Source organism: Petaurus breviceps, unplaced genomic scaffold, assembly GCF_028583685.1.
Source record: "Petaurus breviceps papuanus isolate PSGF00001 unplaced genomic scaffold, PetGlider_PUasm1.0 191, whole genome shotgun sequence".
NCBI lineage: Eukaryota > Metazoa > Chordata > Mammalia > Diprotodontia > Petauridae > Petaurus > Petaurus breviceps.
Window position 1 is genome coordinate 2616531 of NW_027185811.1, and position 20684 is coordinate 2637214.

A 20684-nucleotide genomic window follows, 5' to 3' on the forward strand; every position below is an offset into this window, starting at 1 on the left:
ATTGCAAGTAGCCCATTTGGCTAAAATACAAAGTGCACAAAGTGGAGCTATGTGTAATAAGTCTGGAAAAGTAGGTTGGAGCCAGATTGTGAAATCCTTTAAGTATGAAACAAAGGAGGCAAGAGAGAATCACTACCTATCCCTGAGCATGATAGACCTGTGCTTCAAGAATATCACTTTGGAGGAAAGATTGGAGAGATAATTGAGTCAGGGAGGCCCATTAGGAAGCTATTACAACAGTCTGGGTACAAGGTGATACGAACTGAATACCGTGTTTCAGAAAATCATAAAAGAAGACAAGGCAAAGTGTAGACTGTTAGAATCCACAGGTCACTACCAGAGAGGAATCTCAGTGTTCATTAATCCATAAATGTGATCGTCAAATTACATGGCTCCCAGATCAAAGAGAAAATAGTGTAAGCAACCAAGAAGAGCCAGATCATGTACCAAGGGATCCTAATTAGACTCATGCAGCAACAATGGGAAAAGAAAGTAAAGAATTAAATATGACATACCAATAAAATAAATGGAAAATGGCTTAGTCAAGAAAAAATTATCTCTTAAATAGCTGAACATAATCCTACAGGCAAAGAAATGTATATGTAACAATTCCATCATTGCATTCCAACTGAGAAAATCAGAACTGGGTTGAGTCTTAGACAAAATAAACTTGAGGAAGGTAAACAAGTTTGAACACCTTGAAAAGGCTAAGTGATTATCCTTGCCTACCCTATTGTCCTTTCAGAGTGCCAGCCTTTCTAAGTGTTAATGAAGGAACAAAAAGAGACTAGTTTTGGACTTGGTTGTTTTAAAAAACGCAAATAGACAAAATGAATCACCACCCTAGGGAAGGAAAGGGGGAGAAATATTTCTTGTAATTGAGGTAACAGTGTAAAAGATAGAGAGAAATGTAGTTCTGAACTTAACACTTAGCTTAGCATTTAGCCTTAACAAAGGAAGATTAACAAAAAAGATTATAATGATAAAAGTATTGTAGAGTAAATAGGAGATTGATCTGGATTGCAATGAGAGAAGGAACTCATGAATGGGAGGGTGGGGTTGGGAAGGGCATTGATTCAATCAAAACAAACTACCGCTATAGATGACTGATTACAAAAGAAAAAAATTACTAAGACTTAGTGACTTGGGCTGGACTGAAAGAGAGAGGGGAGGGAGGGGACCAGGATTAAACTTTTCTAAGTATTATAAACTGCAGGAAGCTAATGTTGATTTCTACTTTTTTTTTCTTTTTGAAAGGAGTAGAAAAAAGGGAAGATATATTATAAAGGGAGATATATTATAACAGTATTTGAGTCAATTCTATTCAACGAGCATTTTTTTTGGTCTTTATTAATTTGTTTACTTTTAGTTTACAAGATTCATTACCACGATTTTTTTAGTTTCAAATTTTCTCTCCTTCCCCCCTTCCCCCCATGGCAGCATACAATCAAGTACAGTATCTGCAAATACTTTCACATTAATCATTAGTCAGGTTATTAAAAGGATTGTAACAGATGGAATGAAGAATGAGAAAGAGGAAACAAAACCAAACAAGAAAACAAAAAAGGGCAGGTAGTTTGCTTCAATCTGGGTTCAATCTCATTTCTTTCTCTGGATGTAAACATCTCTCTCCATCATGATTCTTTTGGGGTTGATTTATGACTCTGGATTGCTGAGAAGAGTCCAGTTTATCAAAGTTGGTCGTCACACATACGTTGTGTCTATAATTGTGTACAAATTCCTCCTGACTCTATTCTTCTCACTCAGCATCAGTTCGTATAAGCCTCTCCAGGTAAATATGAAGTCCATCCGCTCCTCATTTCTTATTGCACAATAGTATTCCATAACATGCATATACCACAACTTGTTCAGCCATTCCCCAATTAATGGGCACCCCTTAATTTCCAATTCTTTGCTACCACAAAAAGAGCTGCTATAAATATTTTGATATATATGGGTCTTTTTCCCACTTCTATGATCTCTTTGGGATACAACCCTAGAAATGGTATTGCTGGGTCAAAGGGTATGAAATTATTTACAGCCCTTTGGGCATAATTCTAGATTGCTTTCCAGAATGGATGGATCAGTTCACAACTCCACCAGCAATGCATTGGTGTTCCAATTTGTCCACATCCTCTCCAGCATTTGTCATTTTCCTGTCTTGTCATCTTAGCCAATCTGACTGGTGAGATGTGGTACCTCAGAATTGTTTTGATTTGCATTTCTCTGATCAATAGTGATTTAGAGCATTTTTTCATATGCTTATAAATATCTTTAATTTCTTCCTCTGTAAACTGCCTGTTCATATCCTTTGACCATTTATCAATTGGGGAATGACTTGTATTCTTATAGATTTGACTCAATTCTCTGTATATTTTAGAAATGAGTCCTTTATCAGTGACACAGGTTGTAAAAATTCTTTCCCAATTTTCCACTTCCCTCTTAATCCTGGTTACATTGGCTTTGTTTGTACAGAAGCTTTTCAATTTAATGTAATCAAAATTATCCATTTTGCATTTTATAATGCTCTCTAATTCTTGTTTGGTTATAAAGTCTTCCCCTCTCCACAAATCTGACAGGTAAACTATTCTTTGTTTTCCCAGATTGCTTACAGTATCAGCCTTTATACCTACATCATGCACCCATTTAGACTTAATTTTGGTATACAATGTTAGATAATGGTCTATGCCCAGTGTCTGCCATACTATATTCCAGTTTTCCCAGAAGTTTTTGTCAAATAGTGAGTTCTTATCCCCAAAACTGAGGTCTTTGGGTTTTATCAAACAGTAGATTACTATAGTCATTGACTGCTGAGTCTCATGTACCCAATCTATTCCATTGATCCACTACTCTGTTCCTCAGCCAACTCGAAATTGTTACTTGGGTCTTGCTTACATTTCCTGGGTACAACAGCACAAACTTGTGATCTCCATAAATGTTTAATCATTGTATGAGAAAGGAATTTTCTTAATAGAAGAGGTGGTAAATACAATAAAAAAAGAGAGTTGACAAAGTGTCCATTGAAATTATGACTCAGGATATCTGTGGTTTTTCTTTACCATTAACTTTCCATAACATAGTATATATCCAAAAATATTAAGATAAGAAAAAGTCCCATTACTCAAGTTAATGCCTTGAGTTAAGGGTCTCATCCTTAATGGCCATAAAGTAAGCCTCATCTGGCTTTGCTGACATGGGAAGAGGTATTCTCTGAGCTTACTCAGAGAGCAAAGACAAAGCAGGGTCCATTTGGAATTTATGATCTCAGGATGTCTCTGTTTTCCTCCCATATGGATTATGTCCCAAGATAGAGGGAAATCCCACCTCCAAGCTTATCTGGTCTATATAGTTGCTGACAAAGGAAAAGGTATTTTTAAAGCAAAACAGTCTGTTTGATTAATTCAGACTTTGGCCAAAAATATATTTAATGATTATCAAAAGCAATATTATTTAAGATTATTTCTTACTATTCCTTTCATGACTATTTTATTTTATGATATTTTATTTTCCCCTAATTACATGTAAAGGCAATTTTTAGCAGTCATTTAAAAAATTTTTGAGTTCCCTCCTTTCCTTACCACCCATCCTTGAGATAGTAAGCAATTTGATATAGGTTATACATGTGCAATCATGCAAACCATATTTCCATGTTAGTCATGTTGTGAAAGAAGATAAAAACCAAAAGAAACACACACACACACAAATTAAAGGGAAAAATAGTGTGCTTCAACCTGCATTCAGACTCCACTAGTTCTTTCTCTGGAGGCAGATAATATTTTGGAATTGTCTTGGATCACTGTTATTGCTGAAAATAGCTAAGGCATTCACGTTCAATCATGGTACAACATTGCTATTACTGTGTATAGTGTTGTCCTGGTTCTGCTCACTTCACTTTGCATAAGTTCATATAAATCTTTCCAAGTTTTTCTGAAAGCACACTGTTCATCATTTCTTACAGCACAATAATATTTCATTACATTCATATACCATAACTTGCTCAGCTACCCCTCAATTGATAGGCATTCCCTCAATTTCCAATTTTTTTTGCCACCACGAAAAGAGCTGCTATAAATATTTTTGTACGAATAAGTCTTTTTCCCTTCCTTACTATTTTCCAATCAAATTGGACTAGCTGTTCCCCAAAACTTGAATTCAATCTCCTGTCTCCATGTATCATCCTTAGAATATGGTCCATGTTCATTGATACCACCTTTAAGTATCGCTGCCAGGTTTTGGTGTTACATTCTTAATGAAGTCTTCTCTGATCCCCACTGACCTAGTGACCTCTGAGTCTTCAAATTAGCTAGTATTATCCTTATTTATGATTGTTATCTCCCACTCCTCCCCCATAGTATGTAAAGTCCTTGAGGACTTGGACATGTTTTGTTTGTTTTTTGTGTATGCCCTGTGCCTCAAAGTATGGATCAATGGAAATTGCTCTTTCCAAAGTGATCAATCCTCTCTTTAATTACCTTTTCTCAATCTTCAGCCCTCTTGATCTTTCTGCAGCCTTTGTCACTACTGAGCACCCTCTTTTCCTGGATACTTTCTAGTTTTTTATGACACCACGTTCTTGTTTCTCCCATCTGTCTGATTGTTCCTTCCGGTCTCCTCTGCTCCATGTCACAGTCACTAACTATGGATGTCCCCCAAGGCCATTCTTTCTTTTCTTCAGACACTACATTTCATCCCCTCTCCCCATTTTCACTGACTGTCTCCCCTGCCTGGATTGCTCTCCCTCCTCACCTCTATCTCCTGACCTCCTTCAAGACTCAGTTCAAATCCCACCTTTCCAGCCCCTCCACAACTCCCTCACTACTAATGCCTTCTCTCTGAGACTACCTCCAATTTACCCTGTATATACCTACTTGTTTGTATCCTTTTATGTACTTATTTGGTTTTATGTTGTCTTCTCCCATTGGAATGTAAGCTCTTTGAGGCCAGGGAACTTTTGCCTCTTTTTGTATCCTTAGCATTTGCTGGCCCAGTGGATAGAGCTCTGGGTTCAAGTCTGGCCTCAGGCACTTATTAGTTGTGTGACCCTGGGCAAGTCACTTAACCTTGTTTGCCTCAGTTTCCTCATCTGTAAAGGAGCTGGAAAAGGAAATGAGAAACAACTCTAGTATCTTTGCCAAGAAAAACCCCAAACGGGACAAAAAGAGTAGTACATGACTGAAACAGCTGGACATTAATAACAAAATAACACATACAAGGCACTTAAAAAGTCCTTATGTTTGTAGACTTGAAATGAGCTATTCTGAGATTGTTGTTCAGGGGTACCTGACTCTGTGACTTCATGGACTTTACTGTCTGTGGGATTTTCTTGGAAAAGACACTGGAGTGATTTCCTTCTCCAGTGGATTAAGGCTATACAAGGACACTCTCAAGGTCTCTCTTAAGAACTTTGGAATTGATTATGTGACATGGGAGACCCTGGCACAGGACCACCCAGCATGGTGTGTCCACATCAGAGACCGTGCTGTGCTCATGAGCAAAGCAGAATTGAAACAGCTCAAAGGAAATGCAGGATTCACAAACTTGGAGAATCCACCCCAAATGTTCACATGGACTATTTGTGCCTGATCTGTGATAGAGCATTCTGAGCTAATATTGGTCTAATCAACTGCAATCAGACACATTGAAACTTGACTCTAGCATAGGGATGTCATTTTGGTCCTTTTCAAGTACAAAAGACAGCAACCAAGCAAGGATTAAGGCAAACAGAGTTTGCCCAGGGTCACAGAGTTAAGTAAGTGTCTGAGGCTGGATTTGAACTCAGGCCTTCCCAACTCCAGGCCCAGTGCTCTTCCTCTTGAACCACTTAGTTCTGGGATTACACTACAGAAAATCCAGAGAGAAGAAGGAAATAGATAAGGGGTTCAGGGAAGAGATCGTAAATCTGGCATGAGGGCTTTTAATTATCTAGGCATCTGCTGGAATTTTCTCTGCCAAAAGCAAAGAGGCTAATAAATTCTTGGCATGTCTTAGTAATAATTTCATCTCCGACAAAAAGGAGAACTGCTATTCTAGTCCTAATTGTGACTAATAAGGAAGAACTGGTGGCTAAAGTGGAAAAAAAGAATGGGAACCTTGGATTAAAGTGACCATTCCATCTTAGAATTCATGAAAGAAAAGAAAGTGAAAATTGGCCATAGACTGATATGAATCCTAGATTTGGGGAGAGTGGATTTCAAAGAGGTTAGAGAAAGGAAAGGTAGGATTATCTGGCCTAAAATTCTATATGGGTAGTTAACCTCAGAGAGTTGGGAAATTCTTTATAATAAAGAGCTGAAGAAACACATAGAAACAAATCCAAAGAGGAAGAAAAAGACAAGCTGCCTAAAGAGACCACCACCCAAATTATATTAAAAGGGGGTAAAAGTATATAAGATGGCAGATACTAAAGAACGAATTCAACATTGAGCCACAGACCTTGAAGAATAAAGTTAGGGCACACTGAAAAAAAAAAAAGGTGATGAAAAAGTCCCAGTATTCTCAGACTTGAAAGCATTATGAAGTGATTTTTATCAATAGTCAAATCCTTGGTAAAAATTACATAAATAGATGTATATATGGAAGAGACCAGATATAGGTCAACTTAGCCAGGCCCATAATTTTACAGATGAGGAAACTGAGGTCCAAGGAACTCAAGCAATGTGCCCAAGTCACACAGATAGTGAAAAGCAGAAGTAGGATTTGTGCCCAGGCCCTTTGATACAAAAGCAGAGTGTTTGGGCAATTAGGTAGGACTGTGCCGGGCCTGGCATCAGGAAGACCTACATTCAAATCTAGCCTCAGACGCTTACTACTTGTGTGATGACCCTGATGCTTAACTTCTGCCTCAATTTCCTCATATATAAAGTGGTGATGATAATAGCATCTATCTCCTAGTGCTGTTGCAAGGATAAAATAATATTTGAACTGAAGGAAGCATTTTTAATGATTTTTTTCCAGAAATTTAATCTGTGATCACGAGATCTCTTCTGACTTCATCAAAAATAGGTTATGCTAAACTAACCTCTTTTCCTCTTTATGGCATGGTTCCTAGAGTAACCCTGATCAGGGGATGCAAATATCTAGATTTTAGCAAAGCATCTGACAAAGGTATTCAAGTTATTGTTATTAATTATTTCAGTTAATTTTAGTTGACTTTCTAGAGTTCCTTAATTATCCCCATCATATCATTTGCAAAAAAATGATCATTTTATTTCCTCCTTTTCTATTTTTATTTGGGGAGGGGATGGGAGGGAATCTTATAATTTTGGTAAATTACAAGCCCTGTATGAACCAACAATGCCACATAGTAGGTAAATGTAGCAGCCTAGGAGCATATAACTGAGATGGATGCCTGCAAGACCCAACCAAAAGCCTCGATGCCTTCACACTCAGCTCTCCAGAGGCTTTGACAAATGTCTGAAAAGACAGTTTTCCTCTCTTCTCATTTGAAAAGATCTGAGTAAGATGAAATCTTGTGAAAAGGGTAAAGGGAGCAAGAGCGCTGTGGGGAGAAGATGACGTCTTCCTCAGTGCTACCAGGCAGAATGAGAGGGGGACAAGAGACCAAGCATGCTAGGAGGTCACTCCGTGCCAATACAACTGAGCCACTGCTTTGACTGGGAGTAAGGCACTGAGAAAAAAGACTGTAGATGAACTACTTGGAAGCCTCTGAAGCAGGCCACCTTCCTGTGGTCTCTGTCTTCTGCCCAGGAATAGCACAGAAAAACTAAGACCATGCTATCGAAGAACACATTTCACAAGTGGTACTTTGTATTATAGTCATTCATCTGTCATATCAGACCTTGGTGCAGTGGAAAAAAAAATCTTGGAGTTAGGAGATTTAACTTTGAATTCAGGTTCTGATACTATTTAGACTTTCCAACCCTCAGGGATGGAACCCTCTATATAATGGGGATGATGATATTTGCACTACCTACTTCAGAGAATTGTAGATACAAGGAACATGACTTATTATTGTTATTATTTCCTTACTAGACTGTAAGCTCTATGAGGGCAAGGGAAATGCTCTAATTAAACTTTGGGTCTCCTCTAGAATCTAGCACAGTTCCCTGCATTAAATGTTTGTTGATCAAAGGAATGAATGAACAGCATGTCTGAGATGGAGGAACAGAACTTTTTACCATCAAGATTTCTTCTATGAAGGGCAGCTAGGTGGCGCAGTGAATAGAGCACCAGCCCTGGAGTCAGGAGGACCTGAGTTCAAATCCGGACTCAGACACTTGACACACTTACTAGCCGTGTGACTTTGGACAAGTCACTTAACCCCAATTGCCCTCCAAAAAAAAAAAAGAAAAAAAATGATTTCTTCTATGACATCATACTACCTGCCAGTTGGCTCTCATCCCCATCCTAACTTTCCAGGAAGTCAGAAGAAGAAAATGGCAATCAAGGGATGATTTGGGTCTCCATGTTTCAAATTTCTAAGAGTAGATTAACACTTTGGAAATGATAGTTTAGGCCTGAGGGTATAAATCAAATCTCCATTAATCTTCCCAACATGCCAAGCCTGGCTGAGCAAGACCAAATAACTGGAGACCATTTAAGATAAAGGCTTTGGAGTAAGAAGCCTAGACCATGTTCTGAACTAGTCTCTATGCCAGCTTTTATTCCTTCACAAGTTTTAAAGGACTTGATTGGAGCATCTACTCCTAGAGAGATTATCCTGACCTAATAAAGGAGGGTCAGTCCATAATGGCAAGGATGAAATAAATGGTAGACAGATCAATTTCACTCAGTAGACTCCTGTTTTATCTTTACAAATGATGGATGGATAGAAGAAATGGAGGATTATTCCCCTGTTGGGTGCCTCTGTGTGTAGAGCAGTGCAGTCTATGTATCTGCCTTAAGACTATTGATTACCTGGGGATTACAGTGCCCACCCAAGACAAATCAATTTTTTTTTTGTGATGAGGATGGTGAGGATGACAAGGATAGCAAGGGTAATGACAGCAAGGCTGAAGATGACAAGCTCCATCCTTTCTGTCCTCCCTCCCATGGCCTCACCACCTCAGGTTGGGATTATTGCAAGTTTGCAGGTGGGTCTACCTGCCTCAAGTCTTCTCCCACTATAACCCACTATCCATTCATCTGCCAAAGTGATTTTCCTAAAGCATGGGTCCAACTATGTCACATATCAAATACAAAATCCTCTGTTATAAACATTTATACCTTGGAAATCAGCAAAAGCTATAAATCAGGATTTGATTTATTGTTTTGTTGATTGTTTAGACTTAAGGAAGTGATAGAGAAAATGTTAATGAGGCAGAATAAACTTAAAAGAGTGTCAGATGTAACTTTTTCTTCTCAGAGAGCCAGTTGTTAAACATTTCACAGCACACCCTTGAACTTGATATATGATGATGATGATGATTGACTGCACCAGGAGTTTATTCATCTTTGCTGTGGCTCTGATGTTCCTGATACTGTCCCTACTCATTGTTACTACTTTGCATCAGGAGATCCACTGCGAATCTCCTACCAGGGATATCGCCACCACCACTCACTCTCCTCCCTGACAACATGGACCAGATTGTTAAAAACCATAAAATGACTCTTTGGAAGGGGAACAACAAAGTCTGAGATTTCTGGTGCTTCTCACATCCCAAGGCCAGGGTTGTTTACTACTGGTAATTAATTATCCTAAGGTTGTTAAGGTATGGAAGATCCCCCGGAAGACTTTTAGGACTTTGTTACCAATGGGAGTAATGTGATAGGAGCACCATCCTTTAAATATCTGGTTTGAGTCCATGGCAATAGGCCAGGTTGTGTAGTTAGAAATTCACCATGGGTGAATGTTTCTCAGTCACCCAGGCATAAAATTCCAGTGCTGTTCTTGTTGTTTTTCATTCTTCTTTGTTTTTATTTTTTGCTGTTTGGTTGTTGTTGTTTGAAGAGGCCAATGACATCACAGGGTGACATCTTGACTTGCGTGTGAATCGGATTTAATCGGAACACAATTACACAAAGTCATCAGTTTCACTCACCCTTCCAGAATCATTGAAGTCCAGTGGCAAGACAAAGTAAGGATGACAGGCAATGGCCTGGGAAACAGTGGGTGGCTTTGGCATCCTTGATAACTGACCAAGTTCTAAGCAGTCCACAGTGCCTGCTTCAGCCATCTTCATGACCAAATTGTTCTCATCTGCCCATCTCACTGGGGGACGTCTTCACATACTTGGGGTAGACACCCCCCTAATTCACAAACAGGTTTGAGGCCCATCAGTTACCTTCAAACTAGTTTAGCCCATCTATTGAGACAATTTTATTAGGGTATGGCTATAGCTTCTTCTTCTTTTTTTTTTTTTAAGCAATCGGGGTTAAATAACTTGCTCAAGGTTACACAGCCAGTTATTTCTGGGTGTGGTGCTGAGTATCTGAGCCCAGATTTGATCCAGGTCATCCCGACACTGGAGCCGGTGCTCTTACTCGCTGAGCCACCTGGCCGCCCCTAAGCAATTGGGGTTAAGTAACTTGCTCAAGGTTACACGGCCAGGTGTTTCTGGGTGGGTGCTAAGTGTCTGAGCCCAGGATTCGATCTCCAGGTCTTTTCAACACTGGAGCCGGTGTTCTTACTCGCTGTGCTACCTGGCCGCCCTGGCTATAGCTTCTTGGAGTCACAAGTGAGAGTTACGTGAATTAGATGGATAAGTAGATCTGAAAAGGGAGTGGTAAACCATCACACCAGAGGTGCTAATCCTCCCTGAACACCCAAAATTCCTGTGCACAAATAGTCAAAGATCCTCAGGATTGATTGATTTTCTACTGTCATATCAACACACCCTTATGATGGATATAGCAGTATGGCAAATATGGAGTCAAAGGGAATGGTGCCCAACTGAAACCAATAATGTATTTTTGCCAAATAGCCCTTCTAAGCTATTGTTGAATAAACTTCCTTTTGTTAAATGTTAGATGGTCTATGAGTATCTCATTTCATTCCAGTCCCAAGCCTGAACCACCAGATTGGCCTAAGTCAAGCCCAGACCAGAACAATAATCAACCTTTGTTTTCTTCTTTCATGGGAAGGGAGCCCAGATTTCAGAAATTCCTATGAGACCTTTATGTGCTCCTCCCACAGATGAACAGGGAGCAAAGAAGAGAGCTGGGGATCCCAAATGAAGTGGGGGGGAGGGAGAACCCAAGGAGATGACCTAGAAGAACCAAAATGATCTGTCATTAAATATCCAAAAAGCAAAAGACATACACATATACAGTTACTATTTTGAAGTCAAGTGCCCTGGGTGTTTATTGTGACACACAAAGAACATAAAACTGAGCTTAGGAAGGAGAAAGGTCAAAATCCCAAAGGCCAATACTAAGAAAATCTTGTCTTTGGGAAAATGTTGGCAACTCTTTTTTCAGCCCTGGGGACCATCATTAGAGTGAGTGTGATAATTAGAGTCTTTATTATTGTGATGTTTTTCTGTTCCTGGAATCTCTTAATAATTATTGTTCCTGGGAAGCTTCTGCCTGAAACAAAGTCCTGTTTTAAAAATGTGATATGAGAATCACAGAATTTTAGAGCTGGGAGGAACCACAGCAGCCATTTAGTGCAAGTTTAAAAAAGAAATTATTCTCCACAACATGTGGTACAAGTCTCCACTTGAAGACCAAGAACCCATTTCTTCTTGTGGTAGGTCATTCCACTTGTGGACAGTTCTAAGTGTCAGTTTTTGCTGACATTAAGCCTAAATTCACTTCTGTACAACTTCTATTTTTGTTCCTAATTCTGCCCTCAGGGGAAAAACTGAGGATCTAATTCCCAACATCTACAACTCTTCAAATACTTGAATGCAGCTATCACATTTCTCTTGAATCTTCTCTTCCCCAGGCTTAATATCCATTTCCCTGAACTGATTCTTCTGTGACATGGGCTCATGGTCTTTCCGGGCAGCTAGGTGTCACAGCATCAGGCCTGAAGTCAGGAAGACTTGAATTTGGATCTGACCTCAGACACTTACTAGCTGTGTGACTCTGGGCAAGTCCCTTAATCCTGTTGGCCTCAATTTCCTCATCTGTAAAATGAACTAGAGAAGGAAATGACAAAGCACTCCAGGATCTTTGCCTGAAAACACTGAAAAATGATAACACTAGTTGAGAAGTAGACCCAGTGGAATGGATTAGATAAGCAAGACCTGTCTGAAATGACCTAACAACAACACCAGTGTGGTCCTTCACCACTGTGGTTCCCCTCCTCTAGAGAGACACTCTTCCGTTTATCAATGTATTTGAACTCTGATGCCCCAAATTGAAGCCAGATGTGACTTGACCAGGGCAGATATCTAACCTAGGCTTTCTAACTCTACATCCTTATTCCTAGAAGCTATTTCACTAAAGGTGGTACAAAGGTACAGCCCAAGATTTCATGTCTTCTTTGGATCACCATATGACATTGCTGACTCACACTGAGCTTTCAGTCCACTAAAATCCCTAGGTCTTTTTCAAATAAACTGCAGTGCAACCATTCCATTCCTATCCTGTATTGTTGACATTTATTTTTTTTTACCCAAGTTTAATATTTTACATTTTCCCTGTTGAATTTCATCTTATTAGATTCAACACCATGTCTTAGTCTGTCAAGATATTTTTAGAACCCAACTATGTCACCTAAGTTGTTAGCTATTGTTCCCAGCTTAGAGTCATCTGCAGATTTAATTAGCATTACATTCTATACCTTTATGAAAGTGTGAATAATATTAAGGGAAATAGGGAAGTAAGGCATGCCCTGGTATAACATTTTACTGAGATAGGTTACTTCCATGTGTCAGGTTTAATGGAGGTGGTTCTCACAGGTAGGTCTTCCTTTTCCAATCTTGGCTCACTTCTTCCTCCAATGCTTATATCTACTAGGTCTAGAGGTAAATTTATATGTATATGTATAAGGGAAATTGACCTGTACATGCTCAGGTCACCTAACATGGATGCACCCTGCATCTTTGAGTTTCCCTACCATTTGGGTGGGAGTAACCTTTTTGGTTGACTGTGTAGCCAGAAAAGTCTGCATCTTTAAAACTGGTCTGGGCCAGTCTCCTTCTTGTGTACAATTTTCTCCTGTGTCCAGAAGGTGAAGGTCACAGTTCACACACAATGTAGGCAACATGAACTGAATCAGGAGGGAAAACCTTCCTTATTACCCTCTCTTTTTAAACCTCTTGCCTGGGGATTTGGGGCAACTAGGCAGCACAGTGGATAGAGTGCCAGGTCTGAAGTCAGGAAAACCTGAGTTTAAATCTGGCCTCAGATACTTCCTAGCTATGTGAACCTGGACAAGTCACTTAACTCTGTTAGCCTCAGTTTTCTCATCTGTAAAAAGGGTTGGAGAAGAAAATGGCAAACCACTCCAGTATCTTTGCCAAGAAAACCCCGAATGGGGTCACAAAGGATCAGATATGACTGAAATGACTCAAAAGAAGAAGACTGGGGATTTGATTGCCTATGAAGTCAATTAAAAGGAGGCTCCTCACCCATGTAGTAGGGGAACTCAGTGAAGCAGGGTTAGGTGAGCACCCTTATAGATAATTAATCTATTTATAGATCCCCCCCATTTTATAGAACTTGTGCTTTCTTATTGCTACTATTTCAACATACTTCCATCGGGTTTGCAATTTCCAAATGAAGTTATCTGCTCCTTGCGTCCTGTTCCTCACTTAAGCTGTGTTCCTTTATTTTTTTTAAGTCATTTAAAAAAATTTTTTTAGCAGCCACCAGATTTTCCTTTGTATAAATGTAGGGGAAGTAAAACAATAAGAATGAAAGTACAATGAGCAATGGGAAGGCAAGGAGGCAGAGAGAATTTGTTTCTATAGGGAGGAGCCCCAGGCTATAGAGGCAGAACCAGCTTCTTTTATCTGAGTTCCACCTTTTCCCAAAAAAGGAGAGAAAATGATCAACCACAATGAACTTTGAATCAATTCCTCTTTAATTGGCAAATAAGAGGAAATACGGTTCCCTTTGGCTACTCTCCAGCTTCATCAATTCTTGCCCAGAGAAAGTTGACTTTTGTTCTTAGCATCTGATAATGGTCTGTCAATCAGGTCATAATGGAAGGGAAAGGGGAGACCACAGCCATAGGTTGTGCTCAACCTTCCTGCCTTCCTCTAAGCATGATGGGCAACTGAAAGGATGACTGTTCATCCCACCTTCTAGTGTCTTTCTAGTAGAATTCTTCACAGATGTATTCCCAGAAGTCCAAGTTAAAAAATGTCATCAGCTGGTGAATTCTGAGATAGCATACACTTTCTCCATAGCAACGAAAGTGTCACACAGGTAGCTGATGAAAATGTTAACAGCAATGGATTAAGCACAGATCCCTGGAGTACTTCATTGGGCATCTCTTATTAAGTTGACATTGGACCATTAGCCACCACTACACACTACACACAAGTCACATCATCCAACCAACCCCAAAGCCATTTAATTGTATTATTTTCTAGTCCACACTTCTCCATCTACTCAATAAGAATTGTATGAGATATCTTACCAAATGATTTGCTAAGATCTAGGTAAACTGTAACTACAGCATTCCCCTGATGTGCTAATTTAGTAACCTTGTAAAAAAAAAAAAAAGGAAACAAAGTTAGTCTAGGAAGACCCACTCTTGATAAATTCATGTTGGCTCTTTGTAGTCTCCATCATCACCCATTAATTCTTCCACACCTCACCCATAATACTGGATCAACATATTGGCAGTATCTGAAAACTTGAGCCTCATTTTCATGAGTTGGCCAGGTTATGCCCATATCATTTCCGGTTCCACTCCTCACTCTCTGGACTTTTCTACCTCCTCACCAACAGTCTTCTCATCCTGGAGATACTTCAGATCACCCCCCATCCTTCTACATCCCTTTTGTGTTGTCTTCCCTCATTAGAATATAAGCTCCTTGAAAGAAGGCATTATCCAGCACTCAGCACGGTGCCTGTCACATAGTAAATGCCTAATTAATGTTTTATGCATCTTTATATTTCATTCTGCACTTCTAGTATATTACCTCTTTGCCAAAAGGCAGATGAAATGTTTTATTATCAGCTATATGAAGCAATGATTTATCACAGCATTGACAAGAGATCTAAAGTCTTTCAAAATTGTTTTCCTTTACATTTATCTTATATGACCCAGGAAGACCCTTCCTATAAGGGGTTCCTACTCGCTCTGGATTCATCCCAAGGCTGGTCTAACCCCTAAAAGATGGAAGTTCAGCTTTTCTCAAACTTTCTAGCTTTCTATGTCTCCACCCCTGAAGTAGACCTTTGGGGAAAATCTTGACAACAAAACTCAAATATGTTTCATATCCAGGGTATCCTAAAAGGAATTAACAGAGTCCTGTCTAGAAAAGATATTCAACACATAGAATTTATATCAGGTATAGGATAGTTATTTATTTCCTCCACTATAAAAAAATGTTTAGAGGAGAAAGACTCATAAGTGTGCACTAACAAATAGTCAGCACACAAACAATAACTCATTGCCATCATTACAATCTTCTTGAAAGAGAATGGCACTTTGTGGGACCACTTGAACAGACATTTCAGTTATACCTCAGACATGTAGTGTCCAAACAATTCTGGTCTAGATCTGGTCAGCTAGGCATGGTCATTCAGCTCCTTCAGGTCCAATATGATTGCATTGGTCATCTCTTCCTCTGACAAGTGATGTAGTTCTGTAAGATAGCACCTCTCTCTAGACAAATGGAACTGGCTTAAAAACCCAAGGACTCTTGAACTAAATTCTACTAAGACAGCTGCCAAGACTGGAAGCATTTATTTCCCAGGAATTATACTTGATGACTGCAGACTTGTGTCAAGGGAAATAAACACAACATCAGAGAAGGCAGTGACTTGAGGTCCAGTGCCAGGCTTGCATAAGCAAGCATCTAGACAAGAGCTTGCTTTGTGGACCATGATGGAATGGGGGGGAGGGGGTAGGAAAGAAAGAAATACCTTTCCCCCTTGCTGAACGACCAAGGAAAAGTGGGCAAAGTCCCAAAGTGACAAGTTCAAAAAGAGAGTAGAGACTCTCTCCAGATTTTCTTATACTCTCCAGAGAGGGGAACTTCCACAAGAATCCATCCCCATGATGCCAATCCTTTTTGTTACAAAGCTTAAGCTTATAGGGACCAAGAGACCAACAAAGAGATTCTAGGTTCTGAATATTCTTCATCAAGGAGTTGAAGCACAGAAAGGGGCCAGAGTGCATATCCAGGTACATGGAAAGTGCCCCAGTTCAAAAGATCAAGGTCCCTTTCCCACAATCCCCAATCACTCCCACTACAAATTATTGCAGTCATCTTATAAATTATTCTCCTGGTTCTTCTTAGTTTACCATCAGTTGCTATGGCTTCCCAGGTTTCTCTGAAATTATCTTTTCCATCATTCTTTATCACACAATAATATTCCATACCTTCACTTACCACATTTTTTAGCCACTTCTCTATTGATGGGCACCCACTTTGTTTCCAGTTCTTTCTACAAAAAAAGTGTTGCTATAAGTATTTGTGCACATTTGAATCCTTTCCCTCTGTCTTTGACTTCTCTGGAGCATATGCCTAGGAGTGGTATTGCAGAAATCAAAGAGTATGTTTAGTTTAGTGACTTTTAGGGTATGGTTCCAAACTTCTCTAGAATGATTGTAACAATTCACAACTCTTCCAAGAATGTGTTAATGTACCTGTTTCCCCATAGCCCCTCTAACAATTGTCCCTTTCATCTTTTGACATCTTCACAAATTTTCTTGGTGTGAGGTATAACATCAGAGTAGCTTTAATTGAACTCTTTAAATTATTTAATTATATGGAGAATTCACTCATGATTGTTGATAGTGTGCATTTATCCTTTTGAAACTTGCATGTTCATATTATATTGACTATCCATTACAGAATGGCACCTGATCTTGTATTTGAGTCATTACCCTACATATCTTAAATACCAGACCTTTATCGTAGACACTTATGGCAAAGATAAGTGCTTCTTCTCATTCTAACTTCATTGATTTTGCTCAGACTTTTTTTTTCAACTTTATATAATTAAAATTATCCATTTCATCTTTTAATGATAACCTCTTTTTTGTATTTAGTTTAGGATTCTACCCTTAGCCATACTTGTGAAAAGTATCTCTTTCCCTTCTCTAGAAAGGTCATGTATCTATTTGGTATATGTTGTTAAATGTTGGTCTAAACCTAATTTCTGCCAGACCATTTTCCAGTTTGCCCAGCAGTTTTTATTGAATATTGAGTCTTTTCTTCCAATATTGAGTCTTTTCTTGGTATCTCTGGATTTATGTGCTTCTATATTCAATTATTTGGGGGGTCTTGTTTACCTAATTTATTCCATTAATCAACTTTTCTACTTTAAAAAAAAATTTTGATTACTGTTTTGTAGTATTATTTGAGATCTGGTAATACTAAACTCCTTTCATTGCTACTTTCCCTCACTATTTTCCTTAGATATTTGAGCTTTCATTCCTCCAGATTAATTTTGTCATTATTTTGTCTAGTTCTATAAAGTTACCCCCAAAATTAGTGTATCTTATGCCATGAACTCCACAAGTGCAATGTTGATGTGTGTAATTAGATCTGTGTAGCATCCAGCAGAAATGAGAGCTGAATAAAACCTTGTTGATTATGATAAGGATAAGAAAAATACCTAACCCACTGAAGGGTAGTCACTCAGTAAAGGCTCGATGAATAGAGCCCTTTATACTTTCCAAAGCATTTTCATATATGTTATCTCTTGGATGCACACAATAGCTGTGTAAGGTAAGAGGAGGAGGTATTATGATCACCTTCATTTATAATAGGCAGTATGACATAGTGGGGATGGTGTTGAAATTTTGTTTTTCAATTGTATGTAATTGAACATAAGGCCTGTGAACCTGAGTTCAAATCTTGCTGCTATTGTTTGGTACTTGTTACTCCTGCTCTTTTTTTTTTTTCCTTTTTGGAGGAGGGAAGGTAGGGCAGTTGGGGTTAAGTGATTTGCCCAAGGTGACACGGCTAGTTTTGTGTTGTGTCTGAGGCTGGATTTGAACTCAGGTGCTCCTGACTCCAGGCTAGCGCTCTATTCACTCTGTCACCTAGCCGCCCCACTACTGCTCTCTTAACTGCCAAATCCAGTATTCTTTTCTCAGTTCTCATCTTAAAAAAAAATTTTTTTTTTTACATCTTTGAAACATTTAATACCTTTGACCACTCTTCTCTTGGATTCTTTCTCTTCACAGTTTTCATGATGCAGCCTTCTCCCTCTTCTCCTCTTACCTCTTGGATATTTTCTTTTCATAATCTTTTGCTGGGTCATCTTCCACATCCTGTTCCCTGTGAGTGTAACCCAAGGCTTTGTCATAAGATCTTTTTTCTTCTCTTTCTACAATATTTCTCTTGCTGACATCACTAACTCCCATGGGTTCAATGATCATTTCTATGAGATGACAGTAACATGTGAAAAATGTTTGTCCCTGTTTCAAAGCTAGACTAGTAGGATTAGCTTTGAGAAGAAGCTCACCATCTAGGTACAAGGGACACATGGTATATTTGACTTAAAGCTGAAAAGTTTCTATTGGTTTTTATTTCAGTTTTTGGCAGATGCCCCAGTTGGGAAATATTTGAATAAAATCTCTAGGATATAACTCTCCAGAGTTTGTTCGGGTAGTGGTGCAACACCTGAGACAAGATTAAACTGTTCCTTACCCTGCTGTAAAGTGGTCCCATGCTGTTTGAAAGGGCATCAGCTAATTAAGGATGAAGTTCAATTTATTTAGTCCTTATGAATGACCCATTAAACCAGTTGACCTGGCCACATTACAATATAGGTAAAAACACTAGGTTACTGTGTTAGGGGTGGTGGAGTGCAATGAAAAATAGTGACTTCTCCATGCGGAAGACCTATTTACTGTGTTTCCCCGATAATAAGACACTGTCTTATTATTTTTTTTGGACAGAAAAACACCAGAGGGCTTATGTTCAGGGGAGGGCTTATTTTAATGAACATTGACAGCAATTTTAATAAACAGGTAAATGTGAACAAAAAAATGTACCTTTATTCAATAAGCAAATCACTGGGGAAGAACAGGATGACGCGCTCACTGCTGCAGCTCTGATTGGATGTAGCTCGGAGCACGGCATGCGTTTCACGGGGGGGGGGCTCAATAGGGCTTATTTTCGGGGGAGGGCTTATTTTAGAGGAATCTTACACAGTAAGGGGAGGGCTTATTTTTGGGATAGGTCTTATTATCGGGGAAACACGGTAGGTTTCAGTTAAGAAGACATCATGCTGTGGGTTGATTCCTGCTCTTCTCTCCCCTCTGGGAACAGGCTTTGAATTCTATTCTTTGGAAAAGATGCCAGCTGAAAATTATGCTGATGGAGAAATTGCTGTTTCTGTTCAAATTTATCAGACAACTGATACGTGAAGGAGGAAAGGTTGGGTCAATCTCTTTTGAGCGTCTGCAGCTCTCCTTCAAGAGGTCCTGTAGTGTTCTGGTCACAACGTCATCCATAACCAGGAACACCTGCAGAATCTTACCAATCTTTCCTCACTAAATCTTCAACTTGGAATCTGAAGGATATCCTCTGTGACACTGGCTAGTAGCATAGATGAGTAGATGAAGCTTCAAAGAAGTTAGATCACCTAATAAGGAGAAAAGCCAAGACTTGAACGTAATGTTCTCATGCCAAATCTAATGTTCCTTTTTTACTACTAGCCTATACTCTCTCCCTGTCAGTAAATAGATTTCTCCTGGGATCCCAGACACAGGGACATTATGCAGTTTATGAAGCTACAAGGTACCCCAAAGAAGTGGCACCCCAAAAGATAGTGGGAATTTCGAACTAACATGGCAGAGTGATCAGGAGCAGAATAACCTAGCTTTCACCCAACTACTTCAGTAAGAATGAAAAAAGGGTATCATATTGAGTAATAATAAAGAAATCTAAGGAAAAACTATGGAAAAAAATTTTCCCAGATAAGGTCTGCACACGGGCTCTATAGACGGGGTCCAACCAGAACAATGGAGGTTGAGAGTCAAGCACACGGAAGTTAGGGGTGAACCAGGGAAACTTGGAACCTGCAACTATATATTAGAAGTAGAAAGACAAGAGGTTGAGCCAAGGCCAATCCAGTGACATTTGGAGCCTGAAGCTCTATTGATCTAATCCTGAACTGAGGTTGGGAGCCTACAAAATACAGAATGGAAAGAGAGCAATCAGATGGCACCCTAGATCAGAATGAGCCCTATGGTTCTATAAGTTTGCCCCTCACTGGCCTGAGTTGCTCCTGGTCTTTGGAAAATACAGTGTTTGGCACATAGAAAAAGTAATGATAGGACTCAAGACAACACAGCCCAGAGCTAAATGAAGTTCCATCATTCCTTTCAGAAGCCCATAGAATTTCACCCTGATAAAAAGTCTCCAATGAGGAGACAAATGAGTAAACAGGAAAAATAAACACCAATAATGAAGAAATATTATAGATCCCAGGACATCCAAGGCATAAACCAGGCAGGGAGGGGAAGAAAAGCCCTGTAACCTTTACAGGTAAGATATCAGAGAAAAACCCAACTTGGCCACAAGGTCTACTAGAAGAATAAACAATTTATTACAGAAGGTATAAAAACTTTCTCAAGTAACAGGGTTCCTGAGAATTGGAATGGACAGAACAAAAATAAATAACTTCATGAG